Raw genomic sequence first — 24,143 nt, 5'->3', positions numbered from 1 at the left:
GAGAGTGGGTGTAGTTAGAAATCTGGATGTGCAAATTGTATTTCCCAAGAAATTTTGTGTAGGCAAGTTCCATTCTGCTCAATCAACAGTAGGCAGAGAAATACTATATTTGGTAAAAATTAATAAAATACATCAGAAATGACTTGAATCACCCACATTAATTGCTAAGTCAAAATCTAGGTTTTGAAATACAAAACAGGAACACCCTTATAGTGAGTAGAAGAAAAAATGACCCACCTGGGACTGAACGGTATAATAAAGAATTCATTTTAGATCAGTTATTGCCATCTTAGGATAGAAACGGATCAGCTGTCAAAATCACTTTGGGTCTGGCTACTCCTTACATGGGTAAGAGCAACTTGTGTGCCAAAATAGTGAAGATTAATGTCACATGATGGACATCCTACTGTACTTAGACATGCTGCATACACTTCATATGATGGGGCAATATTGTAGAAACCATATTCCACACAGTCAAACCTCAGGATGATAAAATGTGATAATAACTTCTCACATATGATTATGCATTTTAAAATATCAYGTTCTGAGCATAAACAGCACCAGAGGTATCAAACATCCCTAATAAAATGCATTTATTTTATGTATTTCCCACATATCAGCTGCTAAAAAGCAGACAAGTTAAAAACATGTGCTTAAACAATCCAGACATCTTTGGGATTCTTGTACACATTTATCTTTTGCCATATGCCCAAGTTGATTGTTATTTCATGTTAGAAATTATTTAACTTTCCTCCCCAAACCCAGCTGCCACAAAGTAACATAGCAGACGGAGATCTGTGAACTTTGTAAGGGTACTGACCACCTTCTACACCTTCTATAGTTAAGAGATCATTCTACACAAGCGATACAGAACGATAAGAAAATAAATTCTCTGTGATAAATAAAGAGTAACTAGGATTATACTGATGCTTCCTTACGTAAAACTGATGATTCTGTGAAAACTCTGAAAACATGTCACACAGAAATACATCTGGTGGGCAACAGACCTAGCTATAAAAGTGCCTTCAAAACAAGACAGCAGAAATTTCAGTGCCCAGTCAGGGCCCATCATACATCCTTTGACATTAACACCACAGTTTTCATTGGTTTCAGTAAGAAAGCAGCAGGCCTTCAGTTCAAGGCCCATTTGTGAGGGSAAGTCTTTGAAAATAGAGTCAATTTGGGCTGAACAGAATTACATACTAATTACATGCAAGATAAACTAATTGTTTTCCCGTAGGCTTTGACTCAACCTGACGTAAACAAAGCAATTCAGAATCAGCCCTGACTCTTGTCTAGTATATGCTATCTATAATCTAAGGAGAGGGCACAGGAGGTACTTTCAGGTCAAAWTTTTTTTTTTTAATATTTATAAAAGAATCTGAAAATGAAACTTCAAATCAACTTTAAACAAAATGAAACWACATTAAATAAAATGAAACTGACAAACATAATTCTGTTGTTAAGGCTTAGAAGTGAAAAATAAACAGTATGAGAAAAATAAATTTGATTTTTATAAACAACTGTAAGCAATTAGAGTTCTTTGTAACATTCTGTAATAAATAATTCTTTCTGAAAAAAAATGGATAAGGGCTTCCTAATTTCTGTTGTCTTAAATTATGTGTTTTCACATTAATATACTAATTTGTCTTTGCGCAGCAGAGCTTTTGAAAGAAGAGCTGACACACTTAATAGGGACAACTGGGTTAAATGGGAATTTACTGGATCAAGTTAGAACATAACAAATTCTTACTTATCCAGTGTAATTAATGCAAAATTATACTCCTCTAAACAGACACTGCATGGTAAAAGGGATATCTGGTTTGCTTAGCAGGTGCCCCCATTAACTGGATTTTTTTTTTTTTTTTTTTTTTTTTTTTTTTTTTTTTTTTTGGTAATGCTCTAAGCAATCAGCTAGTAGAGCCAGACACTGTCCTCAGGTAACCTCGTGCAGCTGCCTTTAGTGCAAAATGCTGTCACTTCTCAGACTTCAGACCCTCTGATCTGCTGCCATCTCCCCCACTCCTCCCCCGCGGGTGGACAGCAAAGCGCAGCCACCCCCCACCGCTGTGCGGTCTGGGGAACAAGTGGTGCTGTGGCACGATGGTTCATCAGCGGTGCCGAGCGTGGCCCTGGGCACTACCAAGCCCGTGCTTTGGTAAAGATCCCTTCCAAATTCAAAGAACAGAAAATGGGTACATGGTTACTGTAACTTTTTAATCTCAGATTTTTGTTGTTGTTGGGGGAGCGTGGGGGACGTTGTTTTTCTCCCTKCTAGCATCTCCTACCATGCAAATTTTGCCTTCCGTTTCAAAGGTACTTTTCTTTTCAGAAGCTGGACAGACACTCTGTGGCAATGCCTAGKAAGACAAATCCCTCTCGAAGTGCCTCAGTGCTTTTTTTAGTACCTCAAAGGCTCGTGGGGCTAACATCTCTACCCCACCTCCCCACTGAATTGACTCTCAGCATCTATCTATATAACGTGCATCTCCGYGATTATCACCGTGCTTACGAACTACATCTGAATATTTTTAACCGCTGCAAGGGAGGAAAGCAGAAGTCAAAGCAATAAACTAAGAAAACGTTAATTTTGAGGAAAACAGAAAAAATATCCCACAAATTAAGCCCATGTTGAAGTAAACTAAGCAGGTTATACATATGATTCAATCAACTTAGCTGCTAAATGTTACGTCTTTATCCAGGCAAACTCCTGCTGAAAGCAACAGAGCAGCTTCTGATCAGAGGCACTGACACAAGCCTAAGCTACCTCTACTAAAACCAATACTATTAGCACTGAACGCACAAAGGCGCGACTGTGACCCAAACCTGGCCCAAGGCAGCGATGCCTTAAGGAAGACAATATATTAACAATATATTGTTAATAAGAAACGSCTTGATATGGAAAACTTCACATTAAAATTCCTGAGATCACGATTGGGTCCTAGCTCTTACAACTAATTGCAGAAGCCAGTCAGGCTCCGTGCAGGCATACAGGGCCACAGCAGCAAGGCACATCTCAGGATAAGGGCCTTGGAGGATATGAACGCTATCACTGCTTCCAATTAGCAGACATTAAAATCCAATTCCATCACAGAGCTTTTCAAAAAGGATATCTGATTGATCTCAAGCCCTCAGTCTGAAAATCAACTGCAAACAGTAAAGCAGAAAGCAAATGCTACCAAAAGTCCAGATGACGACTGCAGGATATGGGGAAACACTGTGTTTAGAGCAGTGATTGCATCTGAATAAGTGTCAGGAAGCTACAAAATTAGGTAGTGACATGTTACTCAGTCCTAGCATGGTGTATAGACTTATTTTTTATTTTTCTCCCTACACCAAAGTAAGGTTTTCTCTATGTAAACCTTATTGTCCGTTTTCTGCACACATACAACGATGGACTATTTGATAACATGACACCGTGTTCTGACTTAGGTCAGGTGTGGTGGCATAGCTCACACAGGCCATTACTAAGTGACAAAAGAATCTGGGGTATTGGTGATTGATATTTCTCAGGTGAATTTTTAGTTTTGTACATCTCCAGTTGCTGTTTGTGTAGCATACTTATTTTCAGGTCAGGTTTAAAAGTCCACCAGAATAGTGTGTGTGGTGGTGGTGGGGGAGCAATACCTTATCCTGTCAGATGAAAAATGTACAATTAACGTGCCACATAAATCAGAACTACTTTCTGCCAGTGAATGGTGAATTTAACTGTTTTAGACTGCAGCAGATGGGTGCAAGTGGAACCCTGCTTTTCCTATTTTCTTATCTGAGGTGCTTATGATCAGCCCAAGCGAATAAGGCTTCAGCAAAACATTTTAAAAAAGAAGCATGTTAGCAACACTTCCAAAATTCAGATTACAGAAAAGTTGGTACAATATAGCTTTAAAACAACCATTTGCTCTCTGTAAAAGGGATCAGAACCTCCAAAATAGCTGTCTGGGCTGGGCAAGCTGACTCACGGCATCCTTCAAGCACGAGCAGCAGCACATGGAGGTCTCTTTCCTGTCACCATGTCAGTGGTGGAGGGATAGAGGGACATTTACTGAGGCAGCCACACAGAGACAAGGTGCGCAGAGGCCCTACGCGATTGCCCCGAAGAATGGAAGATTTCCTGGTAGATCTCTGCGAACATGCATTGGGAGAAAAATATCCCCTCAACTATTGTCTGGTACTCATTATCAGAGACCAAGTTTATCTTCAAAGGACCTATGCAGTAGAGAAAGAGTATCCCCTGTCTTTTACAGATGGGAATGTTGGCACAAATATATTGATTTGTCCAAGGTTACAAGCTAGAGATGAGAAAAAACTCACAGATTTCTCTTGGTCTGCTGATTAGAGCCTTAAAAACACCAAACAATCCTCCCTCCAGCTTCAAGGCCAGGAAGTTTTCTGTTTAGTAATTTCACAGAGGGCATAATCTGGGCATAAGTGAGGATGTGTAAGGCAGAAAAAACCCTGCTGTTTGATCTTCATAGGAAACCTTAGCCCTGAAGTAACCTTGAGGTAACAAGAATAATGACAAACATGACTTTTATGTGCAAGTTTAACACACAAGGTTTGAAGGTCATCAAAGTGTTTTTGCCTCTGAAGTGAGAACTGGTTTTACGCTACACTTTCAGCAGAGTGGTTTTAAAATATCCCTGTAAAGACAGATACAAGTAGTTTGTTTATTAGGTTAGGATTTAAGGAGGAAAAGAACCCAGATTTTAAACTCTCTTTGGCTTCATTACTCTTAACATTTTATTCATTTAATCAGAGGGGGGAAAAATCAGCTTGACTTTTTTGACAGCAAAATCAAACCAACTGGAAAATTCAACTCCTACAAGAAATGTTGAAAGGGAAAACTCTGGATGGCAACGTGTTAGCGAAAAGCTTTCAAATGCAGACACAGCTCTATTGTAATCAAACCTTGTATTTTCTCTGACCTGCTACCTCTCCATTCTGTTTCTTCCCCCCAAAAGACAAGAGAACCTTTGCATTTAAATATTGTTTTGCATCAACTGCTTTCTTATAGGTAGGGACTCTGCATGGCATGCAGACGTACACAGTCAGGTTCCTGTGAATTTACTTTGCAGACTGTCTGCACGCACAGAAAGAAAAAAAAACGGTTAGAGGTTAATGTTAGAGGGTGTGACTATTTCTTCAGCATTATTTTTTCCTTTGCTAGTACACGTTGCTAGATAAGAATTCCTACATTCCTTTCACAAACAGGGATTACTGGGGCTCACTAATAGTTTTCTTCCAGAATTATGTAACAGTTAGCAGCAATGCAGAGAAAGGATTGCGGCTGCTAGGTCTCATTCCTTGTCTCCCTGGGCCTTCTCTGAGGTCCCACTGATCTCATGTAACTCCCGTGAAATATTGATTTTTGTATCTATTCATTAGATGTAGAGATCAAAAGGGTAGAATCTATTCTCTGAGGACATGAAGTCCTAAGTTAAAACTAAATACCAAGTTGTTCACTAGAGGGAACTTGGAAAAGAACCTTCTTTGTTTTGCACCACTTACAGGGCTCTGGAGTCAAAAATTATTAAGAGAATGCAGAAAGATATATGCATAGAAGTTTAGGTTTGAGGTGACTGTTCCAGGCTTCATCCTAACACAGTAATTTGCAGGCAAATAATAAAATGGATATAGATGATCTTTCATAACAAGTTTCCAGTTTTATTTGGTTCTGTTTAATCACATATTTTGCTGTGGCCAACTGCATTCTCTCTGGTCACTTAGACAGTGGGTTTCATGCATTCTTGCATATATTTGAACTTTTGATCATTTTCCAGAAATTCACTGCTGGTATCCTAGGCAGCCATCACTGGATAGTGATATGGGTCATTCTAGTTCAGAATAAATAGGAGATGAGTGTGACTGATCCTTTTTCACAAGGCCAAATCTCATAGCAAATCATCTGGAAAACTGCCAATGACTTCAATGAGGCTAGAAATTGTCCCCAATGTTATCTAAAAAACTTCATTTGCCTTGTGAGAAAATCAGGGTGCCAATTCTCTAGCCAGACTAGATTCATTCTCCTACAGGCGAGCAGAGGGAGAATCAGACTAAAGAGCAGAGGGACAGCACTCTTTACTGATGTCTACACGTTATGGCTGGTTTAATTCCAAAAGAGATGGATAGAAAGGAGGGGAAATGAAAGCAGTGCTGTATCAGTTCTTCCACAACAAAAGTGGAAAGCCCACTTCTTTTTTTTATTATTATTAAGTACATAATACAGGACTGTTCCTGTTTGAATYGTTTAAGCATTGTTCCTAGCAAAGCATGAATGGAAGAAAATAAAGCTGGAACATAAGCTACTTAYAAAGTAGTTTACTGCTAAAAAATGAAAGGACAAAGGGAGAAAAACTCATATGTTCATATGTTTTTTTTTTTAATTCAGTGTTTTGGAAAAAAGTTCAGTACATCTATACATGTACGTGCGTGCATGTATGTCGAATTTACTGGAATAGCAAGAAAGAAAATGAGCTGATTTTAAAAGAAGCCAAGAATCTGCAGCTTGAATGTTCCGACTCCAATAGTGTCRCAAGGACTTGGATTGCATCAGAGACTGGCATATTGTGCCTTGCTGTGAACGGGAGCACGACTCCGACGCCTTACAGCGTCTCTGTTCCTGAACAGCAAAATGCACGACTCGGGAGGCACGGCTGAAGACACGGGATTTGACTAGCTATACTTGACCTCTCCCATTCCAGTGYGTGGCGCCACCTTGTCAAATGCCTGACCCGTTATTGACCTTTTATTTCACGATAGGCTCATGTTGACAAATCACCTGGAAAGGAGATCAGCACAGATACGTAATTCATGCTATGATACAAACGGGACTCAAAGGCTGGAGAGCACAGGAGATAAACAGCAGTCACTGTACTTAATGGAGCTGTATATTTAACTGATTGCTTGTTGGGCTCTCACCTTAAAGTATTGCAGTGTATTTCTAAAGCACCTTCCCCCGGAAGCCTATAGAGTGTTTTGGTTTTGAACGAGTCCTCTGCTTCCACTCAGCCGGGCTAGGCAGCCCCCTCTGAGATGACAGACAACGCCAGGTATATGAGTGGGATACAGCAGTGAACARCTAGAGGACAAGGGCATTTTGGGCTATTCCAACCGCTACAAATCTTCCAAATGAGCACAAATTTTCTTACAAGAACAACAAGGATGTATAGGAACTTAGTTTCAGGGTAAATTACACGACCATCAATTTATCTCTCACAGGCCAGAAAAGATGGAAGGTGGCAGGATCTAGAGAGGAATACCCATAATTAAAAGAGTTTCAGTYGAGTCTTGTAAGCCCTAAGCGGCCCTTTTAGCAAAGTAACCTTGTTTTATTTTCTTGATGTTAATGGGTAAATGCTTAAGTTGATAATTTAACCGTGGAATGTTTGTATTAAAAATGGGCCTCCTGCTCTCTAGCTTCTACAATTTACAACAAAGAGTTTATTAAACACAACTCTTTCTGTCTGACATTCAAATCCATCTCTGCGACACACTCTCCTCTGGATTTGCGCCACAGAATGAAACGCTATGGAAAAACAAAATAAACCAAAACCCTGCTGTGGAAACAGGACAAATCTAGTTTCGCATCCCCTGCAGAGAGAGAAACAAGACGGAAGTAAAAAGCACCAAATGGAGCTCATAAAGCTTCAGTCTGATCTCAGCCTCCACATTCTGGCAGAAACCACCACCTAAGAGATGTGCTCTGCTTCAAGTGAGAACAGCCTCTGATTACAGTACRAGCACAAAAGATATATCATCTGCGAACAATTATCCTGAGCAAGCTCTGAATAAAGAAAACTGACTACAGGGTAAGGGGACATTTGGGCGGGAGGTGGGCTAATAGACCCCCTCCCCTCGCCAAAGCCTTACCTCACTTAGGTACGAGCTATGTGTAGTAGCTGTGTAGACACCACTGAAGCTTCTTTCTCCAGCCTGCTGGCCTCTTGCCTTGCTATGAAGGGTGGATTATTCCACCCATCAGAAAGTCTCCACCATGGGAGGGAAAGAACTCTAGTTCTGTAACAAAACCAGTTTCTCTCTTCGGGTCCATTCTCCCTTTCTCTTCCAGCATCACTTTCGTCCATTTTATCACAGTATGTACTTAGATTCCTCGTAACATGCCATACCACAGCACATCAACAGTAAACAACCAATCCAAACTAGCAGATATCATGGGGAACTTATGGGGCTAGTGTTTAAATTCATTCTCTCTCATTCCCTCTCTCCCATGTGTGTGTGTGTGCGTGTGTGTGTGYGTGTGCGCACGTTTAAAATTATTATTTTTTATTAAGAAGCCACTGCCCAAAATAAGATCGGATTCTAAACATTTTGTCCTAACAGAAGATGCACAGAAAGAGTAAGATGCACATCTGCACACTTGACAGTCATTCTCTATTCCAGGATCCTGGATATCTCCTCTTCAGTTACATCTTTGAAGGACAGTCAACAGCTTAGAGAGAAAACATCCTTGTCTAGTTAGGTACATCTATATATGGACATTAAAGGAAGGRAAAAGCAAGCAACTAGATATAAGGAGTTCATTAGCTGTCATCCTACTGGAAATATTAGGATAGGAAACAGCTCTTCTGCTAGCGAGCAGAGCAGAATGCTTTTCCCCATACGTGGGGGAATTTTGCAACATAATGCACTGCTGAAAGCTTTCTTGTGGCACACGACCACTTCTAGAACTTTGAATTTGGTTTACTAGTGTGCCTAGCATTCGATATATATTCCTGCTTGGGCTTTTTCAGCAAGCACAGCTTACAATCCCATCTCATAGGATCCTCTCTGTTTTAGACTTCAGTCCTTTATTCCACTAGAAAGACAATGTTCTTCTGTGATTTTTTTTTGTTGTTAATTAATTCATTTGAGACTATTCCTTAAATTTTCATTTTAATGCATTTTTGTGTGTGGGTATATTAATCACTTTTGAAGTTGCTTACAACTATCACTGATTAAAAGCTTTTGTTTAAATACAKATATGTATATGTGTGTGTGTGTGCGCGCGCGCAYGCGCACGTTTGTGTATGTATATATTAAAAAAGAAAACAAACAAACAAAAAATACCCCCCCGACACCCATCCAACTGTATCTTTCCCCCCCTCCTCCCTTCTCCATTCTGAGCAGGTTCCTGCTATCAACTGCTCGAGTGTGCTCACTCTACACCTAGAGCTATAATTATTTTGCTTTAATTTTACAAAACCTTTTGTTCCATTCCCACGAGCCCACCTGATCCTTATATTACACTTGCTCTATTAAAACACTCATGCAGAACAAAGCACAGTTGTACTGATTCATAAGTAACTCGCCCCTCCACCCCCTTCTCTTTTTCTTTCTACTAGACTCATACCTCTGACTGGAGTTTCAAGACACTATCCCTGATGCCAGTCCCTGGTCCCATTTCCACTTTAAAAAAACAAACAAAGAAAAAAAAACCAAACAACATTATTTTCTGTGTTTAGCATCTAATTACAYCGTTGTGTGCTGTTGTTTTGAATTGCTGTTGTTTTCACTCATTTTATGTTATGCTCTTTGGTGTGACAACAGATATAGGGCTAAGGGTGTTATGGAATTCATTTATTGTAATCAGATCTTCTTCTTATTATTATTCATAGTGTACAAGCACCAAGGCTAGCCCTACTTTTTCCTGAGACAAGTAGAAGACCATTTTTAGACCAGCCACTGACATCAGCACACCCTTATCTGCAGTAAAAGGGCACAGCAGTAGCTTAGGTGTTTACTATTACTTGGGCACCAAGGTGTTCACTATTACTTGGGCATGACCTGCATGATCCACTAGGTTTTATAGAAGACCAAACACACTGACAACATTTGCAACTAGATCTTTACAGAGGTACTGGGCATTTCAGGTTTTACAAGTACGCTCTCTTAAATTATCACTGAAAAACAAAAGGACAGAGTACAGCTCATCAATAAAGACAGGAACAACGGAAGGGCTTTTTCATCTATTTGCCCTGTAAAACAATGTCCTTGAGCTAAGGCTGCCTTAATTTTCTGGCTTATAAAGCACCAAGCATGTTGTTGGGACTAAGTAACTGATAAATAACAGCCAGTCAGAGCAGTGAGGAGTGGGTACAGATGGAGAAAGCACTAGCAAAGAGGAGATTAAACCGAGCTCTCAGGAGTCATCTTTTCAAGATGGGAAGCAGGACACTTTGCAGGATCCTACTGAACACCACAATTGATAGGCAAATGTTGGAAAACAGACACGAAGGCGTGAGAGATGGCAAGAAGAGGAAGAAAAATGGTGCGTGTGTGTGTGACAGTGGTGAATACTATTGATTTATAGCAATGAAAGAGAATAACAAGGAAAAAGGAGAAAGTGGCAAGGCACAGAACAAACACGGCTGCAAGGGGTACAAATGAAAGTTGCAATTTAACAAAGAATAACTGTTCTGCACATTTTATGTAGCATGTCAAATCTATCAGATTTTCTCTTATTAAATCATCATTCTACAGCAACAATCATTCTCTCAATCAATCCCCCGTGTTGTTAACTCTTAGTAATGACTAACTTGGCAGGAATTGATGTTTACATATATTTTAAAGTCCTGAACACTGTTCTGTATTTTTTGGATAGTAAATTTCCTTTACATTTTGTCTTTTATTTTTTAACCTGTTTTTAAAGGATAGATTCATCCAATTGGAAAACAAAGTTTTATAACACACACACTCCAACTCTGTTAGCTCAGGAAATTGGCAGTGGATAAGAACAAAACCGTTCACCTCCTGACTGCTGATTCAAATCTAGCCCAAGTGAGATAGTCACAGAAGCTATAAAACTCCCATGGTGGCTTTGTGATTTGACTTTTTTTTTTTTTTTTTTTTTTAATGAATCTCAATCCACTTCAGGCCAAGAACCAGAATCACAAATCCACTGCCTCAATGAGCATTAACTGGCATCACTGCACACAATAAAAGAAGAGATGCCAAGGAACAAACTGGTTCTGGAGACACAGTTCCCACCTTATCCTGGTAACTAATCATTGAAAAACCAGGGCTGGTGCATGCAAACATGGAATATACGGAGAAAAATCATATATCTATCTACCAAACAGAAAGCAAAACAAACCACCTGTATTCACATCAGCTAGGTGTTGCAACACTTACCTGAAATGAGAAGTTGTTCTTCAACAGTGCAGCAGCCCTAACCTTTCCCCAAACCAGAAGATGCCTTATAGCATGACCCTGTATCACTTCAGAGCTAAGAGGGAGGAAGGACAGGAGAAAAGGAGAATAAAGCAAAGGTTTTCCATTATAACTACTAAGGAAGAAGCAACAAGCCAAAGCACCCATTATACCCCTTATAATCAACAGAGTACACTGCAGACTTTGGTCATTTTGGTCAGTTCTCCCTGACTAGATGAGAYGAACAAATGAGGCATTTCATTTTGCAGAACACTAATCCTGAGGAGGACTATGTTGCACTTTTCATTTTATTAGGGACAATTTTGATAATTAGCAAAACTACTGCACTAAACAAACATCCCATAGCATCCAAGAACATGAGGACGCCTAGGCATATTTCCCATGACTTCTCCTTTTTAGGGAGTATGAGCCATTCGAATCACTTGGGAATGGGTACTCCAGTCTCCTCCCTTAGACACATTTGCTAACCTAAGGCAGAGGGTTAAGGTCTCAGGACCCAAGAGTAGATTTAAGTTTTTCCACCATCTGTGCTGAAGTGCAGCCAATGCAAATTCCACCTTCAGATCTGCACTCCTGTGCCTCCCTGTTATGTTTCATTTCACACTTGTGATCTCTATTTCCTAGAAACAAGAAAAATGCACAGCTGATGAGCCATGTTCCACATACAACTTGAAACTGTTTCTTCAGTGCCTGTTGTTTGGACATGTACTTGACTATTCAAAGTGAACTGAGATGGAAAATATAAATGCATTTTAATTGACAGGCATCCCTTATTTTACATACGAATTTTTAGAAGTAAGTTGCACTCTTCAAAGTTTTTTGAGACACAGAAAGTGCTCATGTATACAGTGAGGAAAAAAGAAATTGTGAGAAGGTCAGTTATTTTCCTCTYCCTTTGCTTTTCACTGATTTCTTCTTCTTTTCCCTTTTTGCCAACAAAAGAACAGAAATGAATGAATAAAACTAATGAAAGAAAAATGAAGAAATGGGGGTCTGATGGTCTTTGTCAAAAGTCACAAAATTAAAAAAGTGGTAGTGTTACAAGTTTTAAAGGATACCTGTGAATATGTATACACACACGCACATACCACTTGTTTGTGCTTCCATCACAGCAAGTGCTCAGAAGTTCTACTAAAATTTGTAAGAATTTCTAAATATAGCTAAGAAAATCAGGAAAGTTCATTTCAGTTGGTAACCTGGAAGAAACAGAGGCACAATGACYACTAAGACTCCTGAGAAACTGCGGAAAAACACATCCCTTATGCAAGTTAAACTTAGGATCTAACACAGAGAACGATGACTTAATGTAGAAAACATAAGCTCAATAATGCTGATCCACTGGCAGAGAATCCAAACACACACTACATCTTTCTAAACCCACAGAAGTTGTTCTAAATTTGTTTCAGGGAGGCTCCAGAACAAGCTAACTTGCCAAGGGAAGCTGTATCTTTGTGGAAGCCAGTGTTCAGTATAGGACTCAAAATTATAAATTTCTAGATGGTTTAATCCATTAGAAAAAGAAACCACTAGTTCAATGCAAGAGATAGGCTTTCACTGAAAATTAAAAAAAATCATTTCCAGAATGTCCAGGAGGCAATTTTAGTTCTCCTAAATTTTTATAGGCACTGACTACACTTCAAAAAACCACTTATGAACTTAATTTTGGGCAGAGGGGAGGAGGGGGGTCTGATTAAAGCAGGACTCAGAGAGAACTCAAAAATCTAAGCATACTTGAAACTGTCATACCACATGGAAGGAAAAAAGGAGCAGTAGTCAAGTTCAGAAACAGGACCTCAACATACGCATGCACTAATAYGCTGCTTGTGGGGCCACTGGAACAGCAAATCTGGACTCTTCGTGGGTCTTAATTTCCGGGTAGAAGTTCAAATCCTAAGTTGGAGGTGGTATAACTTACTTGGTAACTAATCTGTTGGGCTTGCAAGCATTTACCTTATTCGTCAGTGCCTACACATACCTTGGAATCTAATCATCATTTTGTGGGCTGAGCGACCCATAAACTGAGAGTCTTTGCCAGGAATCAGCTCTTTACGATGACATTCCCAAGAAAAGGTGTTTACCCATACAGATAGTAACACAACGGTAACGCAGCCTGTTCAGCCATCTCCAAAGGAAGGTCCCAGTCAAAGAAAAACCCTCCCAAAGTGAGGAGAGCGCACTCAAAGCGTAGAGGCATCACCTATACTGTAGCAAGTCCAGATCYGGGATGTATCTTAACCTAGGGCAGGATTTGAATGTTAAGAGTTAGCTGCACATGTCCTAATTAGTTTCTCAAGCTGCACAGAAAGCAGAGGAGGTTCACTTTAGACACATAAAAGCAGACAATAGTAAACCTTTAGAAAAGCATTATAGGCAATAATTGTGCTCTGGAGGATTTATTTACTTACTAATGTAAACAGGGCATATTGAGATAAAATCTAGTTTGTTACAATGAAAAACAATCAATAGTTCTGTCTACTCCAATATCTGGCCATAAACTAGTCATTCTTCTTGGCACTCATTACAAATATGCATCTATTATAGTAGCTTTTGTCAGCAAAAAGGAAGGTGATCACCTTACTTCTTACACTTGAGACCCAAAAGATGACCGAGAATTAGATGTACCTAGACACACGAATGACAGTTGAAAGTTAGAGATGCAACTTATAGTATTATAAAACGCAACAATTCATCCTCATAGAATTTCAAAAAACAAGAGATCTCAGATCTATCTTTTTCTGCCTGAAGGTGTTTCAGCTTAGGGCAATCCATTACTTTTGCTGGTGACCAAATAAGCATTTGTTGCATTTTAGAGATACATGTAAAGTCAGAAAATTCAGTTTTTCATTTCCTTCCTGTTTTTAAGTTAGAATTTAGAAAGTAATAATATTGAACTTCCCCATAGCACGGCAGAAATAAAATTGAATTTGTCCTGGAAGTTCTGACTATCAGAATTTCCTAGCCCCTCCATTATTTTTTCTGATTTTATCTACATTATTACATAACGGCATTATAGAAAAACTAGCAGTTTTGTATCATTAAAAAAAAAATCCCTAAGCATTGGCTTAGTACTTGCTACAACTTCATTTTTCCTAAATCTAGGTCCCTCTTACTTGCAGTGTAACAAATAGATTACCATGTAATAAAACATGCATTACTTTCTCTTACATATCACTAATTTAAGCAAAAAGTAATGAAATCAGGCAATACAAATGGAATCAATATTGCCATTTTCCTCTTCACTTATAATTCATATAATTTTACTCTTGTTAAAATAATTCTTTCCAAAGAAAAATGATAAACCTGATTAATGTAACTATACATAAAATAAATATATATTTCTACCCTAATCTAATTTCACATTTTGCTGTCTCACCATTTAAGGTACATCTGTTTTCACAAGGCCTAAAGATAAAATAAGACCTTTTGTGCTACATCATGTCCTGAGGCAAGAGCTATGTTCAGAAGTTATTGTAGTTATATGTTACCTTTTTCTCATAAAAACTGCTCTTTGACAAGATAATTGGGCTTGTAGTTATGAAGTGGGAAGAGCAGGGAGGCAAAAGGGACACAATTTGTTTTCTTTCATACTAGTCTAGATCTACAGGGCAGAGAAGAACACATTTTAGTTTGGACTAAGTAAATTGAGCAAACATAACACAGGAGCCACAGAGAAAGTTATATGCAACACTAATTTCTGTAATTTTGGTAAGATATAGGTTAGAATTTTCTGTTTAGCTTCTTACCTGTTTCTTGTCCTCCACTCAAAGTCATTCTACTATCTAAAGGTTGCTAATAAAGCAGCCATTAGGAACGAATTGTGGAAGAAGTTTTATGTTAGATATATAATAGCAAAGCACCGTAAGAAAAAYAAGAATCAACCTTCCAAACACGTAAACTGGCAAAGCCTCCACTAAGCAAATGGAGGACAATCTTATCCATCTTTCATACCTCTCTAGTATTGTCAATTAGGTCATGTAAAGTAGTGATAGACTTTCAAATACACAGAGTTAGCTTTAAGTGAAAAGACTGGGATTCCACATGCCCAGCAGGAGTTCCACTAATTTTTCTAAATCGGAACAAATAAAGACCAAAGATAGACTCAGTTCTGAAAACTCTCAACACTGAGAATCACCAGTGCGGGGATCTCTCTTTGCAGATCAGTGCTACAAAGGCACAGAAAAGCCAAAATGAGATGGAGACTGGGAATTTTATGACTAGTTTCTGTGCAAGCAAGAGTACCACCTCTGGGCTTCACAGAGGAACAGCTTGTTTTAGCTSCATAAGGAAGTTCTCTACCAGTTCCAGAAAAGACAGGACTGTTTTGTTAGCAAGTATTAAAACTGGGCTAGATAAGATAGAAGAGAAGTCTATCTACCCAGCGTAGTCCTAGGAACTTTCAAAAAGAACTCCTAAAATTGGGAGACTGAAAACAAAATAAACTTTCCCTCAAMCACTGCTGGGCAAAAGCATGCCTACAACAAGCTATATGTCAGTTTACAATTAAAAAAAGTACATCTACTTGTGCCAAAAAATCCCTAAAATGAACATCACCTATTTATTTTTCCCACTGTAGATTCTTTTCCTCCACATCAGCTAAGGAACCACCTGCATTGACCTCCTTTACCTTGAGGCTGCCACCACAGCACACAGGGCAGTCAGCTTCTCACCAAAGGCAGCGCTCCTACTGAGATGGGAACGGATGCACATGCACGAGCAAATGCACCGGGCATACTCTAACCTGCCCTCCAAAGCCTACAAAGTGGGGCAGCTCAAGTGTGTACATTTGCAATGTGCCCTAGCTCCTCTGAAAGGAACGGGGAAAAATCCCCACTGCCGTTACTGGGACTCGTAAAACAAAACGCTCAGAAAATGGCTGCACCCAGTAAAGAAATGGTGCACAGAGGGATCCCCCCTGGCAGGGACTGCAGGTGATAACATGCTTGTAAACCTCTCTGAGTACTAAAAAGAAAACTTGCTGTGGCCCACTACTTACTTGCAGCCCTGAGTTTCACCCTCTTGTTGCTAGCTCCAGAAAGGATAGGAGTTACAGGCACAGTCCTATCCCATTCGGACAGCAGCATGTAGTAGTGGCAGGAGCCCAAGTGAGACTCAGTGTTTCACACTACGGATACTGGTGCTACCTATCATCTCATCAAGGAAAAAGCAGAAGTCTGTTAGCTCCTCTAGACTTCCCCCCACTGCAGTGCATCCATGAGTAATTGCAATGCTGGTCTAAGAATTCATTCAATGTTAAATAAGAAACATCTATTTTGCTATACACTATATTTCCTCTACAGAATTTTCTAGGCATAAGAAGCCTTAAAGAGTAACTACTGTATGGTATAGATATATTCTAAACATTATGACAAAGAGTGTAAAAGATTTTTTTAAATGCTTTTAAATATAATTAAATTACAATAATGATAATCACATGGAAAACTGTACCCTTGACAGTCTGACAATGCAGGGACACAGGAAATATTTTCCACCAGCAGAACACATGGCAAAGCTAAGCCTACTTCATGTTGCCAAGAGGTTAGTTCCATAGGGGAATATAAAATGTGTTTTAACAGCTGAAAATTTCATTAAAAGTCAAATTTACCTGACATATTTGGAATTCTCTGGGACACTGATGACTGCAGCAAAGGAAAGATCCTTTCCGTATCTCAATATAATTACTGGTAAGAAATCCAACACAGGGAAGAATCACCAAAATATTAGGCTCTAGTGCTTCCTTTGGCCACCTTCAGGTAGCACTCCACCCAACAAGATTCTGCACCTTGCCCTTTATACTTCCTAAGTACTGGATAAAGACTCTAGTTTGAATTGCATTCAGAGCCAAACAAATATTACTGCGTCTAGCTCTAAGATGCCTAAAAGAGATCTGAACCTGGAATTAAAGTAACCTTTGTTCATCATTTTTCATATTTCTGCAACAGTCCAAAAGTTAGGGACAATCCAGATGYAAAGCTTTGTCTCAGTGCCACTCCAAAAATATATGCATTAATGTAAAAGTTTTCATATTTGTTATAGCTTATAATGATATGTACTAATTGTGGTCACCTTCCTGTGTAAAGGGTTACCTTGAATTTTTGCCAGATTCCCTAGACAGGACAGCAAAACATTTGGCATGACCATAACTGGTATCCTGAGGAAATAAACCATTAGCTAGATATCTAGGGTAGTCCTAACAGCTGAAGTTTTCCTTCAATGCAGTCCTAGAGCCAAGTGTGTCAGCCCATACATATGAGAAGACCACAGCCTAACAAAGACAGTTGTAAAGTGAACAGGAGTTTACCACAGCAAACACATTCCTTATGGAATAGCAAGCAAAAAGGGATTAAAGGCAAATGTAGCTGTAAAGAACAGTATTTTCTAAACCACAAAAATGTCCAAGAATTAGCAGTATGTTAATTTGCAACACAGGAAGAAAGAGCAAACTGGCATTTCTGGGGTCAATTTCACATGGCCAAGAGGCACCAAAATGAATTCAATAGCACTGAATCCCTGACAACAGTAAAAAGCATAATCCCTTCCTTCCTGCAGGACTGAAACAATTACAAGGAATCAAAACTCTTACATTGAGGTGCCACCCATGAGCATAAATCAATACCTATAATAACCCTGCCTATTGCCTCAGGGATTTCTCATTTCCAGTCACGCTACATTTTCAGTCAGGATGATGCACTAATATAATTCTGAATCCTCTTGGTCATCTGATTTCTGGAGCCCTCAGCACTCTCTCACTGCATTCCTCATGCCCATGTGATGTCCAGACTGCTGAAAATTCCCACTAGTTGGTAACTGTATCCAGGCAAAAGACACCATTTACACACTGGTCAAAAGAGAGGGATCATTTTGGAGTTACCGTTTCCCTCAGGAATCCAGCATCATTTGTTCTGGAGAAATGACAGATATTCAAGCACAAGAGGGTTAGCTGAATATTAAAACAGGATCTGGAAGGTGACAAAACACCTCACCTTCCTTATTAGAAACCTTAATGAATGAAAAGGTAAAGCAATGACAACTCATCTACCATTAGCCCAGACTCTGAAAATGATCTTGGGGAGATATTTCTGTTGATGGTCTGATCTTCCAGGCTATATTCATGGGAACTGTGCCTCTGTATCCTATCTAAATGAACCGAGATGCAGGATCATAACATCAAATGGTTCAGATTCAGAGAAGACATACAATGATCTAGCACACAACTCCCATCATTGCTGCTGGGAAACATATATCTAATTCCTTGAAAACGTTCTGCTGCTAAGAGTCACGGGGCTCTTCATTACTTATTGCCAGTCTCAAAATAGATTAGATGAGCTTCTATCTCACAAAAGATTTTTTCATTATTCAAAATTTACATGAGAACAATACATGAACTGGAAAGAAATTCCTAAGAAAACATTACGAAGACGACTCTACCACGGAAACTACTGGATTCAAAAGACTTTTTATTGTAGTTTTGGACTTAAGGATGCCATGAGTATTACTGACACTGCAACATCTTGCAAAGCCAGATAGTGTTCGAATAGCCTTTAACAAGTAGATATGGCAAGTGCTCCCTGTTTCTGATCCAGCTATCTTGCTGCCATCTTCTGAAGTCTCCTAAAGGACAGATCTATAAGAGAAAGAGGCAAGGAAGCAGAACTAGATCCTTTTAAATTACAGGATTGCAAAAATGCTATAGGATATTGACACATGCAGCACAAAAAAAAATGAAAAAAAACTGTCTTGTCATGAGGAAATTCTGATTGGCATTAGCACTACAACAAGATGTAATATGCAGGAAGACCCTGCAGAGTGTGCACTGGCACTAAAGCCACTAGCAGGTCAGCAGTTGAATTCTGTAAATAATCTGTTTAAAATAAATAAATAAAATTAATACTCTCATCCCTCTTGCACCTGTGGAAATTGCTGAAAACAATGGATCAATTTTGACACAGCTGAGCTTAAAATCTATTCTAATTATTATCTAGATGCAGGCGACAATGATGGAAAAGATGGCAGTAACAGCCAGATCTCCTATAGCAAAATTCAGAGCTAGACCACTTACACTAATGAAGAATCTAGACCAGAAAGTCTGGATAACTTAGATTCATCAGACTGCTCCACATTAGACACTGGAATTTGAAATGATTCAGTGAGAGTCTCCGCAGGGACCCAGAGGTAAATATAGAATAATCACAATGCCTTTCTGTGGAGTCCCTTCCACTATACGCTGGCTTAGCTGAAGAATTTAATTTTGAATAGAACAAAATAAAACTGTACCAAGGTTTGGAAAAGGCTGAAAGGTCTATGTTGCCTTTTTACCCTTTGTAGCTTATCTAATGACACCTCCGGTCTAAGATCACCTTTCCTTGCTCAATAATCTTTAGACTTTCATTTGGCCTGAAGTTAGATTGACAACTGCTTTGATAAATTGAGTGAAAGACACTATACTTTCACCGTAACATCTTCAGGTGCTGAAATACTGAAGTGTTTTAAAGCTAACTACAGCTGTGCTACTCAAGGAATCAATACCAATATTCCTATAGCTCTTAACATCAGTGAATCACAGTCCATGCTCCTATACATACCAAAGCAAGCATACACTAGAGTCATTTTCCTACCTTCACCTATTGTGGTCAGTATTCTGCAAAAAAAAGAGCTGCAAGCTATGGTAAAATCAAGTTTCTACCCTCTTCTATACTACATCTGATATTCTTACCATATAGACTTGAGGGGGAAAAAAAAAAAAAAACTTAAACATTTGTAAGAAAACAAACAAACAAAAAAAAGTATGAGACTTAACCAACAATCATCCCCAACTGTTTTTGTGCTTATCTGTGAATGGGACTGATCAAAATCAGTGTGAGAACTAAAAAAATCACCAGGCTGGACAACTGCATTTTGAGGTATGCGCAGTTTCATAAAGTGGAAGTCTCTTTCACGGATGCTTACATGGAAATTCAGACAACAGAGAGACAATCAAAAAGTTCATAATYTCCCGAGAAATTTACCTTTTGTAGAAGGCTTTACCCTAACCCCATCACATCTTTGCTCTGATCATCAACTATACCGGCACCTTGCAACCATCTGCACGATCTCTCTCACAGGCTCTCATATCAGGCAATACTTGGAATGCCTCCATTCATCCAAATTTTAAAAACTGGTAATGGAAGCAAATCAGTATTAGCCCACTGACTGGAAAGAAATCACGCAGACTCACAGCAATTGAAGATCTATCCTTTGGTGTCTACAGGAATTCTTCCTGTCTTTCTCTAACAAAATGAAGGGTCAAAGCAAAACCCTGGCAGCCCACTGAAAGYTTTGAAGAGACAGTATGGTTTCAGTTAAGAGATGATGGAAAAATGAGAACCCTAGGGATCTTTCGGGAACATTAAACTTTATTAATCAGGAATGTATTAGCCACATACTAACATTCCCAAACAGTATTTTTAAAGGATGTTGAATCAGAGAAATGCAAGGGAACAACAGAGCTTATCTAACCCAGTCTTCTGCCTTATGGCAAGTTCTAGCACACCACAGAGACCATTTTCTAACCTGTTCTTTAAAAAAAAGAAGTCTCCCTTGATGACGACTCCACAGTATCGGCACACTGTGTGTCCCAGCAGTTTACTACCTGTACAGTTAGGACACGTTCCTTAATATGTAACTTGAGTAATTTTTGCCACTCATTGAACTGATTTCTTTAGGTCCTTCTCCCAGTGGATGCAAAGAACAATTAATCACTGTGCTCTTGATTATAACTTTTCACTCAGTAGAATACTTTGTCATACTCTCCTCAACACACACAACAAAAGCAACATTTTCAGAAGCACATAATGCCATGTAGAGCTCCTAAGTATCCTCATGCCCCTGGGCCACATAGCAATCAACTAGTTTCTGCTTTCTCAACAATTTTAACACTGGGATTATGACTGCCTTCACAAACATCTATGACCTCTCCACATTTCCACTGGGGTTCCACAGGTAGAAATCAGGGCAGAATTTATCCCCATGAGTTTCCGAATTAATGCCTTGCTATAGGAGGGAGAAAAGGCAAAATTAATTCTCTCTGTTACTGCTAACACAATTCCTCAATGACAGTTTGCTCCAGGACACTGATCTTCAATCAAAGGAAGCATACTTCCAAACAGTCTCGTTTCATATTCGTATATGCTTTCTCCAGCAGAGCTTCTATACATTAGTACTTCTGCATCAAAAAARGGGCTTATCAAGCTATGGACTGTTTATATTTAGTCAGAAGAATTGATACTGATAATTTGCGGGGCTAAACAAAGCACAACTTAGACATGAAATTCTAGTTAAAACAGCAAGTTACCGGAAGGATGGGCAGATCCCATATCCACCGGGAACCATGAGGATTCCGGCACTGTAAAAGATGTAGTACGGTGGCTTGTTTCTTGCTTCAAAATTCTTCCTTCATTTAAAAGCAGTACTGTGATGGAAGAAGCCCTTCTTAGCCCTGACATCCTGACGCTACACATGCCTCTTGCACTCTGGGATGCCCGCTTACCATGTCACTTTGGCTTGGGTTCTGCCTGTTCCTTTCCTTATGCCTGCAAGCTCAATTGAACTTATGAAAATTCAAACTGTCTTCTGTCTGTTTCATACATCATCAGCAAATAATCAGTAGACAAAATGAATTTGCTGTCTGTAATTTGGAGGCTACACAAATGTCTTTGCTGTACATTAGAGAAAAAGGGAACAAAGTTTGGTATGCAAGGTTAATTCAGCACAGAGGAAAGTAGCAGAGAAACAGACAGAGAGAGAACATGAACAATAAAATACCCAACAGTGGGGAGAGTGACATGAGAAACACTTCTGTAAATTAGAGTTGGCCTTGATACCTTTGAGTGATGGAATTAAACAAAGGCACAAGTGAGTTTTGAAAGATCACCCCCATGAGTGGCTGTATCTCCATCCTTTGTGTTTTGTCTACACAATATACTTATTAATAACAACAATAGTTAGTATTTCTGCTCTAAGAGCTCTGCAAATACAAACTCAATAATGTTCACAGAGCTGTATCAGTATTAACCACATTTTAAAAATGATTTGCTGAACAAGGTGTGGAGAGGTTAAATGACTTGTCCAATGCCACTAAATGAGCCAGCATCCATCAAGATTAGAACACAGGATCTTTTAGTTACTAATCAGATCACAAGGCTACATTTGAGACTGAAACCTTGAAAATTTGTCTTCTTCATAAAAATACTGGTACTTCTTATTGGTCCTAGCCAATGGCACCATAACTAAAAGCATAGGTTTTTGCTTTGAAAGCACATCCTATGTGTCTTTTGTGTAAGTTTTCAGGTTGTTTATTCAAAACTTACTTTTTCCACATCCTTTATACTTTTATTACTGTCTCATTTTAAAATCAAATGGACACCGAATGTGAGTGGAGATAACTACTCATACTAGATTTAATCCTACTTGGAGTTAACTACAAACAGCAAAGCACTTACGCACATGCTTCAGGTATATGACCAGTCCCCTGAACTTCGCTGGAGTCATGTCTATGTAGCACACATACTTTAGTAGGTGGCTAAATTGGGCCAGAGCATCCAGTAGAGAAAGAATCAAGCCCATAGACCTTTCCTTTTAAGACTATACCTGCATTACATTTATGAAGTCCTTTTTTCATGCAACTGCCTGTCGGATGTGTTATCAGTTTACATGACATTAGGAGAAAAACAAAGTCAAGTACATTTTCATTTCTGGTGAAAATCTGGCTCATCTTACATTAATCTGTTGTTTAAGGGACATTCCTACCCCAAAGAAAGGTTTCCAGCCTTCAATTAAAAAACATTAAAAAATAAAAATAAAGAAAAATCCAATTCAAAAAAAAACCCAAAAAACCGCTAGAGCATAGCTCTTCTTCTCTTGTTGTTTTTGTTTTCAATTAATACAGGAAAGCCGTACTTGGAAGCTCACTTCGTTACAGGTCTAAGCATTAGAGGCATACAATTACAATTAACATACATAAGAAACAAAAGGAAATTCTGAAGGCATTTTTTTCCTCCATAGTGAAGTTGTGCCCATTGTTACTGTGCCAAATTACTCGGTATGTAGACACAAGAGGTACAGCAATAATCACTGTTTTATTTTACAGTGTACATGTGCATGCATAAAAGTTCCCCCACCTTGCTCTTCCATATTCCAGAAACAGGCTGTATGCCAAGGCTACAGAATTTGGGAGTAGCTAGGAATTTACATGCAGGATATTTTTGAAAAGACAAATCATACCAGAGACTAAATATTAGATAGGTATTTGGACCTCTACTTTATAGTGCATACTAAGTTACTGAACTGAAAGAACTGGGCTGAACAGAAGTCCCAGCTTGACTTCTGATTTACTCTGCGATCTTGAGCAAGCTGCTCAACATTTCTGCCTCGATTTCCTCAAGACCCTTGGTAAAGAAGATGATAGATTTTTATTTCTACATGAGTTCTATACGTGTATATTTATTGCTCTCATCAAAACCCTACTCTCTCATCTCCTCAACAACTGAAACAAAAAAATATTCCAGCCAGCACCATTCATTAGGTCCATATATTACTACCTGGTATTTTGCCTCACTGCTATCCGTGCAGGACTTAGTGACCATCTGGATCCTAAGGATCCAAAGAACATGCCTTAATTCACTCCTCACTCTGCTGTTGCATTTTGGAAAGAGAATTGCTACTCCTTTCCAACAAAAATTCTCCTGGTTGCTCACAGAAAAATTGCAAGACAACTTTGTAATTCAGTACTCTCAGGTTCAGAATTATTCCTCCATTTCTCCGCTGTAACAGCTCCCTTTAAATTGCTGCCGGAGCCATAAAATCCATGAGCATTTTTAACTTGGGTCACTAGTGTATTCACTACTAGTGTATGCAAGGTTAACCTCTGGTGGCCAGGGAAGCTGCTCACGGTAGGAATTCAGGAATGAGGAGCAGAAGACGTTAAATACAATTCACTAGCC

The 24,143-nt window shown here is 39.1% G+C and overlaps 1 long non-coding RNA gene across 4 annotated transcripts in view; it reads right to left on the bottom strand.

Annotated features, from left to right (window-relative positions):
- LOC146600192 (uncharacterized) overlaps window positions 1-24,143 on the bottom strand; it is a 292,996-nt gene that overhangs the window by 128,250 nt on the left and 140,603 nt on the right. Inside the window, exons 5-6 of one of the 4 annotated variants that reach the window (XR_014898336.1) lie at window positions 11,131-11,224; window positions 9,348-9,405 (exon numbers count right to left, since the gene is read on the bottom strand). This is a non-coding gene — a long non-coding RNA (uncharacterized LOC146600192). Of the gene's footprint in view, window positions 1-9,347; window positions 9,406-11,130; window positions 11,225-18,606; window positions 18,791-21,496; window positions 21,548-24,143 lie in introns of those variants that run through there. The other 3 variants (XR_014898335.1, XR_014898337.1, XR_014898334.1) reach the window with 3 other exon arrangements.

This window comes from Rhea americana, unplaced genomic scaffold (genome assembly GCF_003343005.1).
Source record: "Rhea americana isolate MKP2758 unplaced genomic scaffold, rheAme1 scaffold_126, whole genome shotgun sequence".
Classification (NCBI taxonomy): domain Eukaryota; kingdom Metazoa; phylum Chordata; class Aves; order Rheiformes; family Rheidae; genus Rhea; species Rhea americana.
This window is presented reverse-complemented; position numbering and strand designations above follow the sequence as displayed.